This window comes from Acinonyx jubatus, chromosome A1, assembly GCF_027475565.1.
Source record: "Acinonyx jubatus isolate Ajub_Pintada_27869175 chromosome A1, VMU_Ajub_asm_v1.0, whole genome shotgun sequence".
NCBI lineage: Eukaryota > Metazoa > Chordata > Mammalia > Carnivora > Felidae > Acinonyx > Acinonyx jubatus.
Window position 1 is genome coordinate 188440139 of NC_069380.1, and position 19098 is coordinate 188459236.

General features: G+C 40.5%; 1 protein-coding gene across 5 annotated transcripts in view; it reads right to left on the reverse strand.

Moving 5' to 3' along the window:
* SGCD (sarcoglycan delta) overlaps positions 1-19098 on the reverse strand; it is a 934755-nt gene that overhangs the window by 218361 nt on the left and 697296 nt on the right. The window lies entirely within an intron of this gene.

Sequence of the window (19098 nt, forward strand, 5' to 3'; positions counted from 1 at the left end):
TTTGGACACGGTATGTTTTTCTCACAAAATATTTAAGAAGTCAAATTAGTTACCAACATTTTTACCAATATTTTATTATGGAGATATTAAAATGTATACAAAAATAGAAAGTGTAAATAGCACACACCTGTGTACCTGTCATTTGTCTTCAACAATGATCCATTTATGGCTATCATTATTACTTTACCCACCACACTCATCTCATTTGGTTAAATATAACCATCACTACCACCATCACAACAAAAAATAAATAAAATCATTAATATCATTTAATGCTCAGTGTCAATGTTCAAATTTCATTCATTTAAATTTTCTCTCCTTACATTTGCTTATTTGGATCAAGTTCCCTGCTGTAATTAGTTGGTACATGAAATACTAGGTTATCTCCTGAAAGTCTCCTAAGTCAGTCAGTTTCTCTCTCACATCCATACACATATACATACTTTATTCGATAAAGAAAACATATCATTTTTGTGATAGCATTGCCCAGAGTTTACATTTTGTTGAGCATTCCATAATTTCACACAATGTGTTCTTCTGTCTCCTGTATTACCTATAAATTGGTAGTTAGATCAAGAGGCTTGAAAACTCAGTTTTATAGGAAGAACACATTCTAAGAAATGGAATATATTAGTATTCTATTGCTACTATCACAAATAACCATGAACTCAGTGGCTTAAAACAACACAAATTCATTATCTTACAGTTTTGTACATGTCTGATTCAGGACTCAAAGGGCAAAAATCAAGGTGCCAGCAGGTCTGTTGCACCCCTTCCTGGAGGTTTTAAGGGAGAATCCAGTTCTTGACTTTTTCTAGGTTCTTGAGGCTGCCCACACTCCTGGGCTCATGGCCTCTTTCATCTTCAAAGTTCACATTAACTGGATGACTCTGACAATGAATCTTCCAACTCCCTCTTCCACTTTTAAAGATCCTTGCAATTTCACTGAGCACACCTAGATAATTCAGGACAATCTCTTCATTTTAAAGTCATCTGATTAGCAACCATAATTCTATCCATAATGTTAATTCTCTTTTGCCATGCAATGTGACATATTCAGGGGTTTTGAGATGGGGACAATGACATCTTTGAACTGGAGGGTATTTTTCTAATACATGCTCTGTCGGGAGACATACAATGTCTTCCACGGTGATGTCATCAGCCACTGGTGATCTTTGCCCAGAGGATCTATTACTTCACTAGAGATTTCAAATTGGTGATAAAATAATTCTATTATTTCTTAATTTATTAGTTGTGGTATTCTATCAGGAAAAAGTGCATTTCATCAACTGTTACCCTAAATTATGGTTTACAAAAACTTGAAAGTTGCTTGATTTTTCCTCCTTTATTTATTGATCCTCAAAATATTGGTCACCTAGTATCCTCCAAAGATAACCAATGAGTGCTTTTTTCTTTTCTAAGAATCATTATGGACATTTTTTACTTGTGTCATTCCAGTGTAGTTTTTATTGCTATTGAAGTTCTAACTGTGCTACCCTTGCTCAGCAGGAACCTCTTCAAGTTGGTGTCTAGGTCATTTTAATATGACCCAGTAGTCTTTGATGGACCTTATGCTTCTGGTATGACAAAATTATCTAGAGTTATTTCACAGAACATCCTGTCCCAGGCCTGGAACCAGTCATTTCTACTAAGAACACCTGTGGCAGCTTTTTGTAGTAAGTAGTAATTAGAAACCACAAACTGAGAGCTTCAGGTGCTCATTGCTACTGGGTCGATCCTTGTTTCTGTGGACAGAGCTGGAGAATAAGTTCTGAATGTTGTTGTTTTTTTAATAGAATAAACTACGAATTCTCATTAAACCTCAATTCAAATTCAGGACTTGAATGTTTCCATTGAATCTCATAGATCTGACAATGTTATTACCTTTCTTTCAAACCAAAAATCTGTGTTCTCAGTAACAAGAAAATGATTACTCATTTGATTTAACCCACAATATACAGTCACTACTATTCTAACATTATGATTAAGCAGAGCAATTTAAAATTTGTCTTAAAACAACTCTACAGCACATCCTACTAGGAAGGTATGGTCAAATGACTGGATTTCAAAACCACTTGAAACAATTCCATTATGTATAGTTAGGTTATGCCACCAACCTACTGTCTGGTAAGGTTTAATCATTTCATTCCCCACCACCTTTCAATTTTTCATGAATGTTTTAAGGTTCAATTTTGTATTATAGTTCTGTGAACTGTTAGGTGGGACCAAAGTCAAATCTACAAAACAAGATGTATTCAAAGAAGTCTAGCTTCTTTCCTTGTCCTTCCACCATGTTTCCTTTTTTCCAAATAAGTGTGGGTGTGTATCTGTATCACTCAGTGTTCTCCAGGGAAACAGAACGAACACACACACACACACACTCATTTTAAAGAGCTGGCTTTAGCAATTGTGGAGGCTGACAAGTTTCAATATCTGCAGTTAGCAAGCCAGAGACCCATTTTAATAAAACAATATACACATACATATATAAAAACACATACACACACACACATACTTTTTAAAAATTTATTCCTACATTTTCCCAAACACATGTGAAAACTGAAAGATTTAAATAAAAATTCCAGGTTTTCAGCTTCCTGTGAAGCTGGAAGCCTTGGGAAACCTGAGCCTGCCTTCTCTCATAGTCACCACTGGCTGGAAGTGAGTAGCTGACCTAGGCTATGCTAGGGACCATATACTCTTCAGTTTGCCAGTTCACACCCAGCCTATTTCACTAAGTTACATTTTCTCAGATTCCTCAAGTTCCTCTTGAGTCTACCATTTCTTCTCTCTGGCACTGCCACATGGTCTGTCCATCAATATATTCAGGACAGACACCACATTGGGGGGTGCCACATGGTCTGTCCATCAATATATTCAGGACAGACACCACATTGGGGGGTATTGAATGACCATGTGGGAAATGGGCACTTTTCCCCATCCCTCCTTCATAACGGCACTTTAGCCTGTGGAGGAGAACAGATTTTTCAGGTCAATATTGTCCTTTCATGGATAGCATGCCATCTGTATATTTCTATTTTTGGTACTTGCGGGGACAGCTCTGCCAAAAGGGTCCCAGACTGGGCATTCAAACCCAGTGTGAGAAGCAATGGGCTGAGGGTATGTTCATATCACACTAGCAGCAGGTAGAATCCACAACCAAAGAAAAAAAAAGAAAAAGTTAACACCCACCCAATCCCCACCCCCCAAAGTATATGTCAATTATCTTGTTTTGGTTTATACTTGATGATTTTTGTTAGTTGGAGAAACAGACCTTTTCATAGAAACACATACTAAACCTGACATCTATAAACCAACTAAACTGGTTTGTTTGTGTGATGTGTGTTAGATAAGAACGGCTAAACATTCTTATATAGAAAATTATATTTGGGGTAATTGGCAAGCCTATTTAGATAAAATCTATCTCCCTCCCCTCTTATTAAAGTGTATAGATCTGCCATTCTTAATATTTAGTGGTAACTTACTATGTGCTTATTACTATACTCTGTGTTTTCCATGCTTTATTTCATTTTTATGAATTTCTACTGAAAACCACCATGTTTCTTCATGTATTTAATCATAAGGAAATAAAACTATAAATGCAAAATTATTTGGCTATTTATTGAGTTGCTCATCACCTTGCCAGTTATGAGAAAAAAATTAAAACTTAAAAACTACCCAAAAGCTTCACTGTTAATGAAGAGCCTGATGCAGGGCTCAAACTCATGAACCTGGGTTGAAATGAATAGTTGGTCGCTCAACCAACTAAGCCACCCAGGCGCTGCTGCATAATCCATTATTAATGAAATAATAACTCACTAAAGAAATATATGTGCATTTTTACCATTTTTATATAACTATATATATTCATACAGATACACACATACAATCATATGTGCACATAGGACAAATTCTCGAAGAAATTTCATAGGGGAAAAATTCTAGAGAGAAATATACTTAAATGTTAATAATGAAAATCTTTACATGCCTAAGATATGAGTGTTTTATTTTCTTCTTTTTACTTGCCTGTAGTGTGTCATTTTCAATAAATAGCAATTGTAATGAGAAAACCTGTTATAAAATAGTTAAGTTCTCATTGATTTATTTACAAAATAGTACGTTGCTTTAAAAAGTAACATGTGTCAATAATCCATGTCATATACTAAGTGCTATACACATCATCTCATGCCATCTTCTTAATGATCCTATGATATAGTCTTTATTTTCCTTATTTTACAGGTGAAAAAATATACTGATCCGTAACTCGCTCATAATTGCACAGCTAGTTAATTACAGGATCAGGAATTTGAACCCAAGTCTTTCCAGTTCAGACTATATGCTCTTATTCATTATTCTAACCTCATCTAATGTTTGCAAAAGTAATATATGTAAGTATCTGCTGGATTGCATTCTGCCATTTTGATTTTCACTTACTTGGTGAGAGCGCTCGGTGATGGTACAGAGGGCCCTCTCCAACTGCAAGAATAATGCCATCTATTCTTATGGTCAAACACCTCTATTCTCTCTTTCCGGGGTCCAGAATTTCTTTATTATAACCCAACTATTTTCCATGCCAAGGAGCATAAGCAAAATGAATCATCTGCTATTTCTGGAAAGACTGCTGTGTACATAATCGTGTGCTGCAAACCATGGGGAGTCAGAAAAAAAGAAGGCCTCTCTTTATCCTTCCTCAGAGACAGTTTATAATACAGGTGGCACACAGCCAGAGTGAAGGAGAAGCCAGATGACCAACATCTGAGAAATGCTCATGTCATCCAACAGGCAATGGATTCCTTTGCAACAGTAATTTGACATTTACTTCAATACCTCTTTTGGTAGGAAACTTAACATAAACTTGCCAGATCTCTACCATTTCATTCAGTTATCAGTTCTTCCTATTCTTGTGAATCATCACTTCATTTTTCCAGTCTTCATCCCAATCCCTAGGTCTGCCTAAAGTATTAGTGGGAAAGGTCTACAAGTAGTATAATTTTTTGTTATTGGCACCTATATTCTAAATATAATACAAATTAGAGTGTCCAATTACATATGTTCCCACATTAGAATCTTCTTTATGGCTTTGGAACAATTAGACTGGATTGATACACATCAAAACAACTTGAGAATAGCCTTATTTAAAACATTTCACCTTTAACTGCAGACATAAGAAGCTATCAGTATTATTAAGATAGGAGCTTTAGGTCAGTTTTAAAGCAAAATTTCCCTCCCAGTAAGATTCAAAGAGGCATTTAGATGGAAGATTCACAGTCATTCCAAAAGTAATTAGGAGGAAACAGAGCTTTATGTCCCCCTGTTCAAATGGTAAAACTTCAATATTCTTAAAGGCAAGCATAAAAATTCTAGCAGCCAGAAAGCTGGGCTCCACAGGGCCAGATCTGTCCAATTAGTGGTCCTAAAGTCTATAAAGCATGCTCAAAACAAAAGTGGGGGGTCAGGATCCCACTGTCATCCCAGTTGGGGCAGGGCCTCTCCTGTCCTATATATTGCAGTACACCACTGTCTACCCACATGCCTGGCACACAGGGCTTTTCACACGTACATGAGGAAATCTCAGTATTCTCTCAAATTTAGAATGGCCTCCGTGTAAGGTCTTTTGAGGGAAAGAGGGGTTAGGGGTGGGGATGGGAGCAGAGGTGGGTACAATCCAGAGACTCTCCCTTTGGGCTGGTCCAAGAATGATGACATTTGTTCTTTTTTATGCGGTCGAGACTGGTTGGTTGTTTCAAATGGACAGTTTTCTACAAAATGAGTACAGAATAAATAAAGACATTTCCAAGGGGCAGGACAATGGACTGAAATATTAATTTGTTTCTTTCTTCCCAGCTCTCACGCTGACCCCTGGCCACTTTCACTGCCATTTCAAATAGGTTCCTAGGCTTTGTAATTATGAGGCTTAGAGATTTTGAGAGCAAAGGAGCATAGGCAGCCTGAAAGCAGTGGGGTTTCTTATCTTTTGTGAAAGGTAACTCTCACTGAATGGACTACGTTAGGAAGGGAGGTGAGAAAGAGAGGTTTTCCAAAGCAGGGGGTGGGTGGGTGGACCAGAGATTTGTCAAGGCCATGAATTCTAGAGGCCACTGTCTTCCAGGGTCCCCAGGAGGGGATACGACCTTAGACGGAAGTGGCTGTGGGGATCCAGCTTCCCCGAAGTCTCCTTTCCACAGCAATGGCAGAGAGGTCCCCTTCCCAGACTTAAAAGGACCACATGCTTGGGACCACAGTTCTCTCAGTCACTGCCAATGAAAGACAGTCACCGGTGTCCCCAGATGCCTTCCCACTGGTGCTGGCAAAACACTGCGGTGTCCTCAAATTCCTGAGATGTGAAACGCTCTGCTGCCTTTTGTGGGGGGGGGGGGAGGGCTGGGAATTAGTATTATGTTGATTTAAAGATCTTGCTATTTCTTGCTCTTCTGATTTTCCTTCTGCATTAGCATCAAACAAGTTTTTAATTCCTTCAGCGTATTTCCAAGCTGGAAGTACTGTCAAGTTCTATTTTAGGAATCAAGTTGCAAGCCTATCTCCTGCTGAGCAATTTTAATGGCAGGCATTACTTGGTTTTGTTGAAGGGTGAACCATTTTTATCTATACACAAGTTGCTTCAGAATGTAAGCTTTATGAGGGGCAGGAGTTTTGTTCACTGTAGTCTCAATTCTTTTTTTTTTTATGTTTATTTATTTTTGAAAGAGAGAGAGAGAAAGTGCAAGTATGAGGGGCACAGAGAGAGGGAGACAGGGAATCCCAAGCTGGCTCCTGCTGTCAGCGCAGAGCCTGACATGGGACTCCATCTCAATCAAGAACCACGAGATCATGACCTGAGCCAAAAATCGAGAGTCGGATACTCAACCGACTGAGCCACCCAGGTACCCCTATAGCCTCAATTATTAAAATAATGCTTGGCTCAGCAAATATTTGTTTAATGACAGAATTTCTTCCTTCTAAGTGGTGCATTTTGAAGAGCACTGTGGGGATTACAAAATGTTAAAACCTACGCTTATCTCTTGAGCAGAGTCCAATAGATCAGAACATGCATTCTCAACAAAGGTGATAGTGTCCCCAGTGGGTGAAATTTGGTGACTGGAGGGAGTTAAGAAAAATCTTAGTTTTCTTATGTATAAAGCACAAATCATGACTAGGTATAGAGTACATATACAGTATATGTGTAGTATTAAAAATTCATGAGTGGGGGGACAAATAGGGAAAAATATATCTAAAAATGTTCTGGGGGAGAGGAGGCAATAAAAAAAAGATTGATAAATATTGAATCAGAGTGTCAGAGATATGGAGACTGCTCTAATTTTTTCCCCTTTAATCTATCTATAAATGGTCACTTCTGCCATTCACGTATTGAACTATCTTCTTTGGAGTTCCTCAGCCTGTAAAATGTGACAGAACAGAGCAGCACAGGTAAGGAGAAACTCCTTAATGTAATATTTAACACCGTCTTCATCTGGCACCTGGACACTTCTCCAGCCTCGTCTCCTGCCAGGCTCCCTTCTCTCTGGCACAAAATACGCTAGCAATTTCTCCCAACTCTTCCCCTTTTCAAGTCTTTGCATATGTCCTTCCTTGGGCAGTAACGCTCTTTCTAACCCTTCTGGCCCTTTCCCCAGTCCTTTGGTTCTTGTTAGATGTCTTTTCCTGGTCTGGGGTCCCTGTCTGAGGTCTCCTCATATCCTGTGCGCATCTCCATTAGAGCATTTATCGCATGGCACTACAGGGATCCATTTCCACCTATGTCCTGCCTTGCCAGAATTCAATGTTCTTTGAGATGAGAAATACTGTGTCACTCGCTATTCAATCCCCATGGCCCAGCACACACTATTCTAAATACGTGACTGTGAGAGCAAAAGAGAAATAGGTTAACCCAGGGATGGTTCAGAAAGCATGAATACAAACAAATATAAAACCGTAATGTCAAAGCTACAGTTTCCATATGCATTAGACAAAGCACCCTATTGACATTATCTCCATTAATCCTTACTGGCAGTAGGCACGGTTCACCCATTGCACAGTTGAGGGAACTGTTGCTCAGACATGCTGACACACCCTAACTCGAAAACAAAAGTCCTTCATCACCACACTCCATGTGGCACTGCTAAGCTCTTAGTGGGTGCCCAGCCCTGTGCTAGAAGCCAAGTGAGGAGGCATGTAGATAGAGTCTCTCCCTTCTAGGAGCTTCTAGGCTAAAGGAAAAACACATGAGTGATGTACATGATGGCAAGGATGTAGATGCACAGGAACTCTCACATACCACTAACAGGAACACAACATGGGGCAAAACTTTGGAAAAAGTGACTGTTAAAAAGTTAAAGCTGGAATTACCATATGACCCAGAAATTCCACTCTTAGCTACTTGCCAAAGATAAGTAAAAATGTATGTTCGCACAAAGACCCTCATGCAAACGCTCGCTGGAGTAAGATTCACAATAACCAAAAGGTGGAAACAACTCTAATATCTATTAAGTGATGAAGAGATATAAAAAATATTCTCTAGCTGTGCAATGGGATACATTTCAGCAATAAAAAAGATTAAACGCTGGTATGTGCTGCAACACGGATGGACCTCAAAAACATGCTAAGTTTTTGGCCTCAGACACAAGAGACCATGTATTGTATGACTGTGTTCATATACGATATCCAGTGAAGTAAACTGATGCAGAAAGTAGATGAGTGGTCGTCTGGGATTGGCAGTAAAGTGTTACCAGAAATAGGATAGATGAATTTATTGGGGTCACATAAATTCTCCAAAATCAGATTGTAGTGACAGATGCATAACTGAGTAAATTTATTAAAAGTCATTGAAACATTCAGTGTAAGCTTTGAGGCGCCTGGGTTGCTCAGTCAGTTAAGCATCTGACTTCAGCTCAGGTCATGATCTCATGGTTAATGGGTTCGAGCCCCACATCGGGCTCTGTGCTGAAAGCTCACAGCCTGGAGCCTGCTTCAGATTCTGTGTCTCCCTCTCTCTCTGCTTCTCCCCTGCTCATGCTCTGTCTGTCTGTCTCTCTCTCAAAAACAAATAAACATTAAATTTTTTTTAAGTCATTGAAACATATATTTAAAAGAGGGAACCTTACAGTATGAAATTTAACAAGTTTTTTTTTTTTTTAAGGAGTAACAGACATCTAATAATGTTCACAGAAAAGAGGAATCCGGTTTCAGAGACACAGTATTATGTGCTCTGGAATTCCCAAAATCAGCAAAGAGAACTGGTTTAGAGATGCGTGCCAGGGGAAGGACATAGGAGGTTAGAGAGAGTGCCAGTAAGAGACAACCCTATTATGTGCCTATACCTGGTATGGAGTTACTAAAGGAACAGGGTGGCAAGTGTCGTTCATCAAGGACCAAGGTGAGGGTGGGAGGAGTAGCAAGAAGGAAGACAGAGCTGAATTAGACATAGGACGTGTGTCTGTAGTCAAGGCAATCACACTGTGAGCTAGGCTATGGTGGTAATTGGTGGTCTTCTTTTCCAGGGAGCATTAAAAATATCAGTGCTTGATGAGTAACACAACAGCAAGAGAGAGGCCCAGATGACCGCTCAGTGTCTAGGTCAGAGCTTCTGATCCTTTGTTTGAAATGCTACAGAATCTCAAATGCATCCGTATTCCTTTACCACTGATGTCAATTTATCTTGTAGTTTTTCTTTCTTTTCCTTACTACTGCAAAGTTACCACAAAGCTAAAAGTTCATAGATTGGTTAGAACAGTGTGTGTGTGTGTGTGTGTGTGAGAGAGAGAGAGAGAGAGAGAGAGAGAGAGAGAGAGAAAGAGAGAGAGAGAAAGAGAAGTATAGAGGGGCAGAGAGGAGAGAGAGGGAGAAAGAAAAGAATGAGAATGAGGAGAAGGAGGAGGAGGGAAGAAAAAAGAGGAGACAGAGACAAAGTGGGGGTATAAGACACACATAGCTGCCAAATTGCTTTGGTGCCTCAGTGGGTCAGAAATTGTGATTCCTCACTTATGTTTTCTAACATTTCATAAAGTTGCTTTTAATGATTTATAGATCCAAGGCCATGATATCTGGAGCATTCTATATTTCCTGGTTGACAGTAGTAATGTATGGATGGACATTCTTTGCTGTGTACTTTCCTGGGGGTGAGTTAATCAGCCAAAGAGGAGGGTTTTACACACACACACACACACACACACACACACACACACACACACACACACACACCCTATCTAACTATCTATCTATCTATGAGCCTAATTCTCTTTATTTTCAAATTGCTTTATACCTACTTGTCCTTCAGGGCATACCTATTAGTTTCTTTAGGAAATCTTCCCTGATTCTGTTAAATCCTTTAGAAGCAACCTTTCTTCAGTAACTGGAACACATAAACACAGACAAATAGATACACAGAACATTTCAGTAGGGCTAAGAATACGAGTTTTCTGCAATCAGAATCACAGGTTAAGTGTTAGTCCTTCCACTTAACTTTCTATATCTCACTCTTCCTTATATAAATACTTCGATAACCAAGGTAATTATATCTTCTAAACTGAGGATTAAATCAGACAATCCATGTGCATCAGTCAGAAGAGGTTAGGTTGTACCATGATAAAAACAACAAAATGCTCAGTGGCTTCAAACAACAAAGATTCATTTCTTACCCAAGTTATAGGTCCACGGAAGCATAACAACAGAGTCAGCCAGGGATATCAGAGGATAGAGCAGCCATGATTTTGAAAATTGTGCTGCTCTCTGACTTTGGATACATGCAGGGTTATATCTCCCCACCCGTGTATGGTGCTTTGGCCCTGAGATTTGTTGTAGCTTGTGAAATGTGAGCGTAAGTCAATTCAGAGCAGATGCTGTAACAGCCAGGGCATGCCTGACCATGCTTTGCTCTTTCTTCTCTTTATTCATATTCTCTCTCTCTCTCTCTCTCTCTCTGTCTCTCTCTCTCGACTGAAAGCTTCTAGCAGGCAACGGCAGTATTTTAGCTGTATTTTTATCCCCAATCACCTGTCAGAACCCTTACGCTGAGTAGATAGACAGTAAATTTTGACTGACCGGATGAAAAGTTCTCTGTCAACCATAAAGAACCATGAGTATGGCTTGCAAATGAAGTCAGGCCTGACTGAAAAGTCAACAAGCCCAAGGTACCATCTATCCAGACCAGTACTGTGCTGGGTGGCCACCCAAACAAACAGATCACCATGGGGATTGAGGTATACCTCTAGATATCAAAGATTATCGTGCAAGACTGTTTGCAAGGAAATGTAAGTACATCTCATGGAATCATAAGAGTATAGCACTTGGGTGCTGGCCTTGACCCTTCTGCTAGGTCTTAATGCAAACTTGGACAAGCCTGGCCAGTCTGAGCCTATTTTGTCCTACGTCATCGTGGGTAGTTGGACAGCATAAACATTAAAGTCTCTTCCACTTAAAAAAGTCCTGTATTATGAGGCCCAGGAAATGGGATGCTCTCTGGACGAAAACAAATCACAGCTGTCATTGGGAACTGGTGCCCACAAATCCAAGGAGCTGCAATTAGGGCGTCTTATGTGACTTGAAGTTTGCCAAGGAAATTCTTGCAAAAACTCTCACAAATTACTCCAGATGCACACCCAGATTTGGGGAGGATTTAGGCACAAACACCACTGCCAGCACGTTGTTCTGAAACAGAAACTTGTAAGCAACCTTTAAAAAGAGACCTCGGTGGAGAACTTATCGATCGTTTGAAGGGAAGAAAATGAGAGATGGATAATAAAGTACAAGTTGCTACATCCCCTGTCCCAGGTGAAATATGTGAGCTTATGAATCCTGAGCTATTGTTGATAAAGGAGGGGACTCATTTATCTTAAGCAGACACAGAAAGGAAAATAAGTGAAGTATGATTAGGCCTATGCCAAGTGTTCAGATTAAATTCCCGTCGTGGCAATCCTTGCTGCGCAGGGAGCACTCCCCACCAGTAAAGCCCGATTAAGACGTTGGCCTGAGTGATATTAAAAATGCATGCTGTGAAAATCCCTCCCAAAATAGATTCTTTCACCGGGGTATACATCCCGAGGGAGCTACCTGTCCTGCCTGCTCTCTGTTTCATCAGGAAAAGTTGTCAGTTGTACACGACGGTGTCTTTTATGAGACTTCAAGTTACAGCTTCAAAGGACCCAGGGCCTTTTTGATACTTGTGAGAAAGGTTTTGAGGACAAGTTCAGAAAAAAAGAAGGCTAGTCCTTGTACCCCCGGCACTGGAGCTGTCTTACCTATTAATTTGGCCCTTCTGTTCAAGTTTTGATGTCCAAATTGGCCTTCCAAAGGAAGGTATCACATGCACTCTCCGTCTTTCAGATGTGTCACCAATTTCCACAATTACTTTTAGCCTTAAACTAACAAGCAAAAGTAGTCTTCCAGAGGTGATGTCTGTTGCCGCTTCCCTGGTGTGTACCCCTAAGGCTAATATTCTTCCCACATTTCATGCATGTATTCTCAAAAGAGTATAGCAACTGAACACAGCACCCTTGGAAAATTGAAGCCTTGGAAAATCCTGTCTGCTCAGAGAATAAAGGAATGCATCTGTCTCTTATTACTGGAGCATTAGCCAGTCAGAGCCATGAAATTCTGTGAAGAAGGAGGCAGTGCAAGAGGGTAGAGGGTGAGGAGGGAGGGTGGGTACACTTTTGACAGGGGGTTGAAGAAATTGCCTCTGAACAGAAACCCAAATGAAGCTAGGGAGTCAGCCATGGGAAGATCCAAGGAGAGGGGGATGGGTGTGGCCCATCTAAGGAACACAAAGAAGTCCAATGTGACTGCAGTGGTGTCGCATTTACCTCTACATAAGATAGAGGACAGTACGAGATGAATTCAGACAGGTGGGAAGCGACCAGATCAACAGAACATCTTGGAGAAGATGCTTTTCAAAAGTCTGATCTTTGTTTTATACCCATTTTATGTCAATGGGATGCATTAAGGAAGGGAATAATGGGAAGTGATTTACATTCTAATTTAGATAAATTCCAATAAAACTTTCATGAAAGTACTGAACCCAACATTGATAAATTCACTACCTCAGAATTAATTCCAAAAATAATTTTCTAATAAAGAACTTGCTGATAGCAGATTCTGTGATTTTGTTCAACTTAAATAATGTTTTGGAACACACTCTCTGCTTCCTTTGCCTGTGACCAAATTCAGAATGCACAATGAACGTGACGATGTGTTTGGGAATCATAAAGACCTGTTCTGGGGTTCAGATCCCACCACTTACTAGTCATCAGATGTTCCTTGAGACTTTAATGTCCGTAAAACAGGGACCATTTTTGAGGAGTGTGTGTGTGTGTGTGTGTGTGTGTGTGTGTGTGTGTGTGTGCGCGCGCGCGCGCGCATTTGATCTTCTCAGCACCATGCCTGGTGCACTGTAAATACTCAGCAGAGCCCTACACTGAACCCTCCACTAGTCCAGCCCGTGGCTCCTACCTCCTCCTCCTTCCTTCCTTTTCTGACTACCTTCTCTTATCCACACCAGTCAGTCACACTCTGCCACACACAGTTTAGCACATAGTTGATTTGATATGCTCTGGGAGGCCTGTGTAAGAGGAAGCAGAAAGAGGGTCAATGATGGAGTTGCTGATGTCAAGCAGATGGAGCACACAGAAGGTAACGGGCAGGATGAAGAAACAAAAAAAGTTTGCCACTGAAGTTGTCTTAGAGTTTGTAGCAGAAAGTGAAGGGATTGGCATTCACCCAGTGTCTTACAGCTAGCAATGTGGGAGGAAAGAAAAGGAGCAGGGGTGTTCTAGGGTTTGCCAGAATTGAGACTGCCTCCCAGTATGGACAAGAGAGTACCTGAATGATTTTAACTATAAGTAATCAAGTCATCAAATAATAAGAGACTGAAATCGGTTAAAGGGTTTCCATTTACCTCTTATTCCCTTTTAATTACCATGCTAGATATTACCCTCATGCCTCCATCTACTTCTTAGAAGGGAATCTTTAAACTCTGAACACCTTCAGAGACCAAGAACTAGGGTATTCTCTGGGCAAGAAGGGAAGATGGCAGAGGAGATTAAAAATCCATAGCAAACTGAATCACAACTATTCTTTAAATCTTATTTAGGATAGTAGTTGTGACAGTTCGTTTTATATGTCAATTTGACTGGGCTGTGGGGTGACCGGATAGTCAAACATGACTCTGGGTGTGTCTGTGAGAGTGTTTCTGGATGCAATTAACATTGGAATTGGTAGACCAAGTAAAGCAGATTGTGGTCCCTACTGTGGACAGCCCTCATCCAATCAGGTGAAGGCCTGAGTAGAACAAAAAGGCTCACCCTCTCTCAAGGAAGAGGGATTTTTTTTTCAGATTCCAACTGGAATGTTGCCTCTTCCTAGGTCTCCAGGCTGCTGGCCTTTAGACTGGAATTGAAACATCATCTCTCCTGATTCTCAAGTCTTAGGACTGAGACTGGAACTAACTACATCATTAGCTTTCCTGGGTCTCCAGCTTGCTAACTGTAGACAATGGGCCTGGTCTGTCTCCATTATTGTGTGAGCCAATTCCTTATAATAAATCTCAGTATCCATACACACATACATGCACATGTGGACACATCCTACTGCTTCTTTCTCTGGAGAACACTGGCGAATATGGTAGTAGGGAAGTCTATCCCTAAATTCAGATTATTAAAGTGTAACAAGAAACAAAGTGAGCATGACTTTGAATTAAAAGAAACCTTTGGAAAGAATTCACCCATGTTCGAAAATCTTTGCCTGTACCACTCACCTTTGAAAGCTGTTGGGAACAAGAGTCACCAGTGCCCCTTCTGCTTCCTGTGACAGGGAAACACCATTATGTGAGAGATTCAGTTCTCAAGCACCACATTACAAAGTTAGAACTTTTCCTCTCATAGTTCCCAGAATTGGAAGCCAGGCTTAACGTGACAATGTGGGTTAAGTGAGAATGAGCTATGCCACAACTACAAAGAGCTTACGGTAATCGTGACCTTGATGGCAATGGGGCTACCACACATACGGAGAAATTAACTCCTTAATACAATACACTTGTTGGGCATCGTTTGGTCAGAGTTTACACTTACTACAGCCGACTAGAAGTTGGAAGGTGCTTCTATGTGTTGGGTGTGGAATCCATGTGCTTATACAAGGGTCTTGACGGATTTGCCTTTTATTTATTAATGGCTCTCTACATACTTTGGTTATAGGGAAGACATAGTAAGAATCACTTTTTCCTGCATTGTCTACAACACAAGTATGTCAGAGAGGTTAGCAAGAAACCTTGCTCTCTTGTGCTCAAAACACAGCAGAAAGGAAGAGATGTAAAAGATGAACAGGAATGACATGGAATCCCTCGGGTCGCACTTAAAAGGTACAATGGAGGAGATCTCAAGTTAACTGGAAAACATTCATCTAAGGTGCACTTCTGTTTTTCAGGAACGTCAGATACATGCAACATGGTAATAACTCCTTTATATTAAACAACAACAACAACAACAACAACAACAAACAAACAAAAGAAAAGAAAAGAAAAAAGAAAGAAAAAGATAACGTGTTCCCAAAGGTTATGTGGCAGATATTCCTCATACTTTACTAGCACTTTCAATTTTCGCTCAAATCCTATTATTCAGGAGATGCGAATTGGCCACTGGGAACATTTCCAGGAACAATATTTCAGAATTAAAATCTAATTTCACCAAGATGACCCTGGAAATTGCCAAACTCAGGTAAAAGGAAACCTTTTAACATAAACGGCCATGCGTTATTCATTCCATCCACCGTGTGCGGGGGAAACTTGCCAATCTTCTTTTTTTTTTTTATCATCTAAGCCACCTTTCTCATCACACAATGCCTTGTAATGGGCAAGACTTAAAAAAAATAATAAAGGACATGTCACCATCACTGATGTATGTGTAAGAATGAGACCAGGTCCGGGAAACACAAAAAAGCCATTTGGAGTGTCTGAGTAAGAGGGGAATAAGAATAGTTTGAAAAAAATACACAGTCTAACAAGTAATTAAACAATGAAGATGTCAGCTTAGGGAATAACTCAATACTTTCTTCCTTGACTTCAGATTTAAAGATGTCTTTTTTTTCTCTCTCTCTTTTTGACAGAGAAGTACAGTTGCCATAGAATCAACAGACCCTTACTCATATGCCACTTGTACTCTTAATTACATGTATGACCTTGGGCAGGTCACTAACTATTTTGCACCTCAGTTTCCTCTTCTATAAAATATGAACATGTTGCCTAGAAGATGGGTGTGAGCATATAACAATGTGTTTAAGTTGCCAGGCATAGGAAATGGCAAGCTATAGGTGCTCTGTAAATGTTACTGCTCTTATTTCAGTTAAAAGTAGAAAAAGATTTGGCCTTAACGTGCTCTTTCTAGGGGGGAACAAAAGGCCTTCTGTTAAGGGTAGAGATTTTTAAGGCTAGGATAATTGCAGGTTTTCCCTTTCTTTCATAATAACATCAGGCACTAGAGAATGGGTTCTTTAGTGGATCTAGACTGAAGCCCACAGAGTTATTTCCCTTAGGTCCAGGCCTGACATGTGGGACTCACCGGAGTTAGTTTCTGTATATTAGAAAGACCTGGCTTCTGGGATGTCAATTTCAGACTAGAGGAAGTATTCACAAAGTTTCTTCCTGTTGCCTCAGATTTAAGCTTCAAATCCTGAAGCAGTAAAATCCAGGCCCTGATGGCCATTCTAACTGGCATCGGGTTATCCTCTCTCTCACCTGGATTTAGCTCTAAGATCTGGGTTATGGTGTGGTGACACTTACTCTAAGCCCTGTCCTCAAGTTGATAAGGATGTTAGTGGAGATGTCCCAAAGCTCACTCTAATCTCCTGGATGATGCCAATTTTGCAATCTTGAGGTGGAGAAACACTATAATGAACAGCAGGGGTTTACTGAAGTTCAGTACCTAGAAATGTGCTTGCTGTATGAGTTATTTCAAAACACAAAAAGTAACATCCCAACTAGACATGTGAAACAAAATGGCTGGCCTGGTAGGCAGAGAAGAGTGCCTCTCAGTTCAAATGGACAAATTGGCATTTGGCTCCTATGTTGAGGGTCACAACACAGTCTATTCACCAACCAGCACATATAAGGTGCCAGGCTAGGTATAGAGGCTACTACTCTCAGGAAAGAGGTTAAAAAATACAGAAGAAAGAACCTGAATTTCCCCTGAGGTCATCTCCATATATAAATGAAGCCGTGGAACTCGAGGACTTCCCTCTCTGGTTGTGCCCACACCAAGACAGAAGAGAGGGAACATATGAATTAACCCTGTGGGGAGCAGCAGTCAGTAAGCACGTAAGATGGGCATACTGTGTCAACTGCGACTCATATTAGTTCTTTCTCCTCAACCTCAGGGGGATTCCTTTCACAAGCAGACATCTAAGATTTGTTGTCTTCTAGAAATGTCACGGTCTGATTCCTGTTAAATATCAAGCATGCATCTTAGAAAAGAGAGCCTTCTAAGGCACGCCCATGATCTTGGGGGTCTGAGGCAAAGTCTACTGCAGCCACACTGGCCTTCTTGCTTGTCTGGACACATCAAACAGGTCCGACCTCAGAGTCTTCATACCTGCTGTTCCTTCTGCCTGCGTACTCTTCCCCATGTTCCTTGCACAGTTGGCTTCTTCACTTAATTTGAGTCTCTGCTCAAACATTATCTTTCTCAGAAGGCTTTCCCTGACCATGCTATCTAAATTAGCACACTTGCTCCATCTATACCAGCCCACTGCTTGATATCTAACATTCTTTTTGTTTACCTGTGCATGGTTGGTACCCCTATCTAGATCATAGCTCCATGGAGAGAAAGACATTGCTTCGCTTACTGCTGGAACAATATCTGACATATAGCAGGAGGTCAATAAATAATTTTTCTAAGTAAATGTGTTATCCTTGACAAAGCACTAAAGCCAAGTCATTTTTTCCCCTCATTTATAAGCTGAAATAATGATACCTGACATCATAAAGTTTTGCAAAGGAACTAATATACTTTGAAAACTACTCAATAAACCATAAAATGCACTGAAGTATTAGTAATCACTATGATCCTCTTTACTGTTAACTAGCTCTTCTATCAGAGCACCAGGTAAATAATGGATTTTGAAGCTTTGGCTTGATTTATAAACTTGTCCAAGAGTGGGTGAACTCCTTGAAAGTAGTAATCATATTTCATTGTTTTTCTCTTTAGGCCTGACTTAAAGTAGACACAATAAATTCCTGTTGGATAAATGGATGGATGAAGTAAATAAAATGCCTTAGCAAAGGAAACGAGATGGGGCCAAGTGTACAGTTCTGACTCATGAAGCTGGGGACTAAGACAAAACACTGGATATGGTAATAGACTAGCACCCTGAAGAGTGCCTGGGCTGGACCCCAATCCAGAGGTCCAAGCTGAATCACTGGCCCCAAATCAGTAAAACTGTCATCATTAATCAACTGTTCATAAACAGGAGGTCAAACCTGAGTCATGAATCCACTCTGTTAAATGACAACAAATACAAGGCCCTAGGGCGAGAAAGAAATTCCTGAACCTAATGACATGGGCAGCCGAAGGTCTGAAGCTACCAGCGAGGGCATTTCACTAGGATGGAAGGAAATAAGCTGCTGTAACTGGGACTAGCAGTATGTGGTCAGAAATGGCAGTGGAGTCAGCCATGCATGGGTCTGGGCACTACAGAACTCACTCAGTAAAAATGCACATGTCTCTAATCACATTTAGTTCTCACGTTTCAGGAAGTCCATAGTAAATATGGGAGATCCATTCATGAAAACAACTTATGGTCAGTGATTTTGTTTCACAAAGACAGATTAGATCAGAAGTGAACTGAATGTATATCTAGGCATAAAACTAAAGAATTTTATTTATTTTTTTTTAATTTTTTTTCAACGTTTATTTATTTTATTTTTGGGACAGAGAGAGACAGAGCATGAACGGGGGAGGGGCAGAGAGAGAGGGAGACACAGAATCGGAAACAGGCTCCAGGCTCTGAGCCATCAGCCCAGAGCCTGACGCGGGGCTCGAACTCCCGGACCGCGAGATCGTGACCTGGCTGAAGTCGGACGCTTAACCGACTGCGCTACCCAGGCGCCCCAAAACTAAAGAA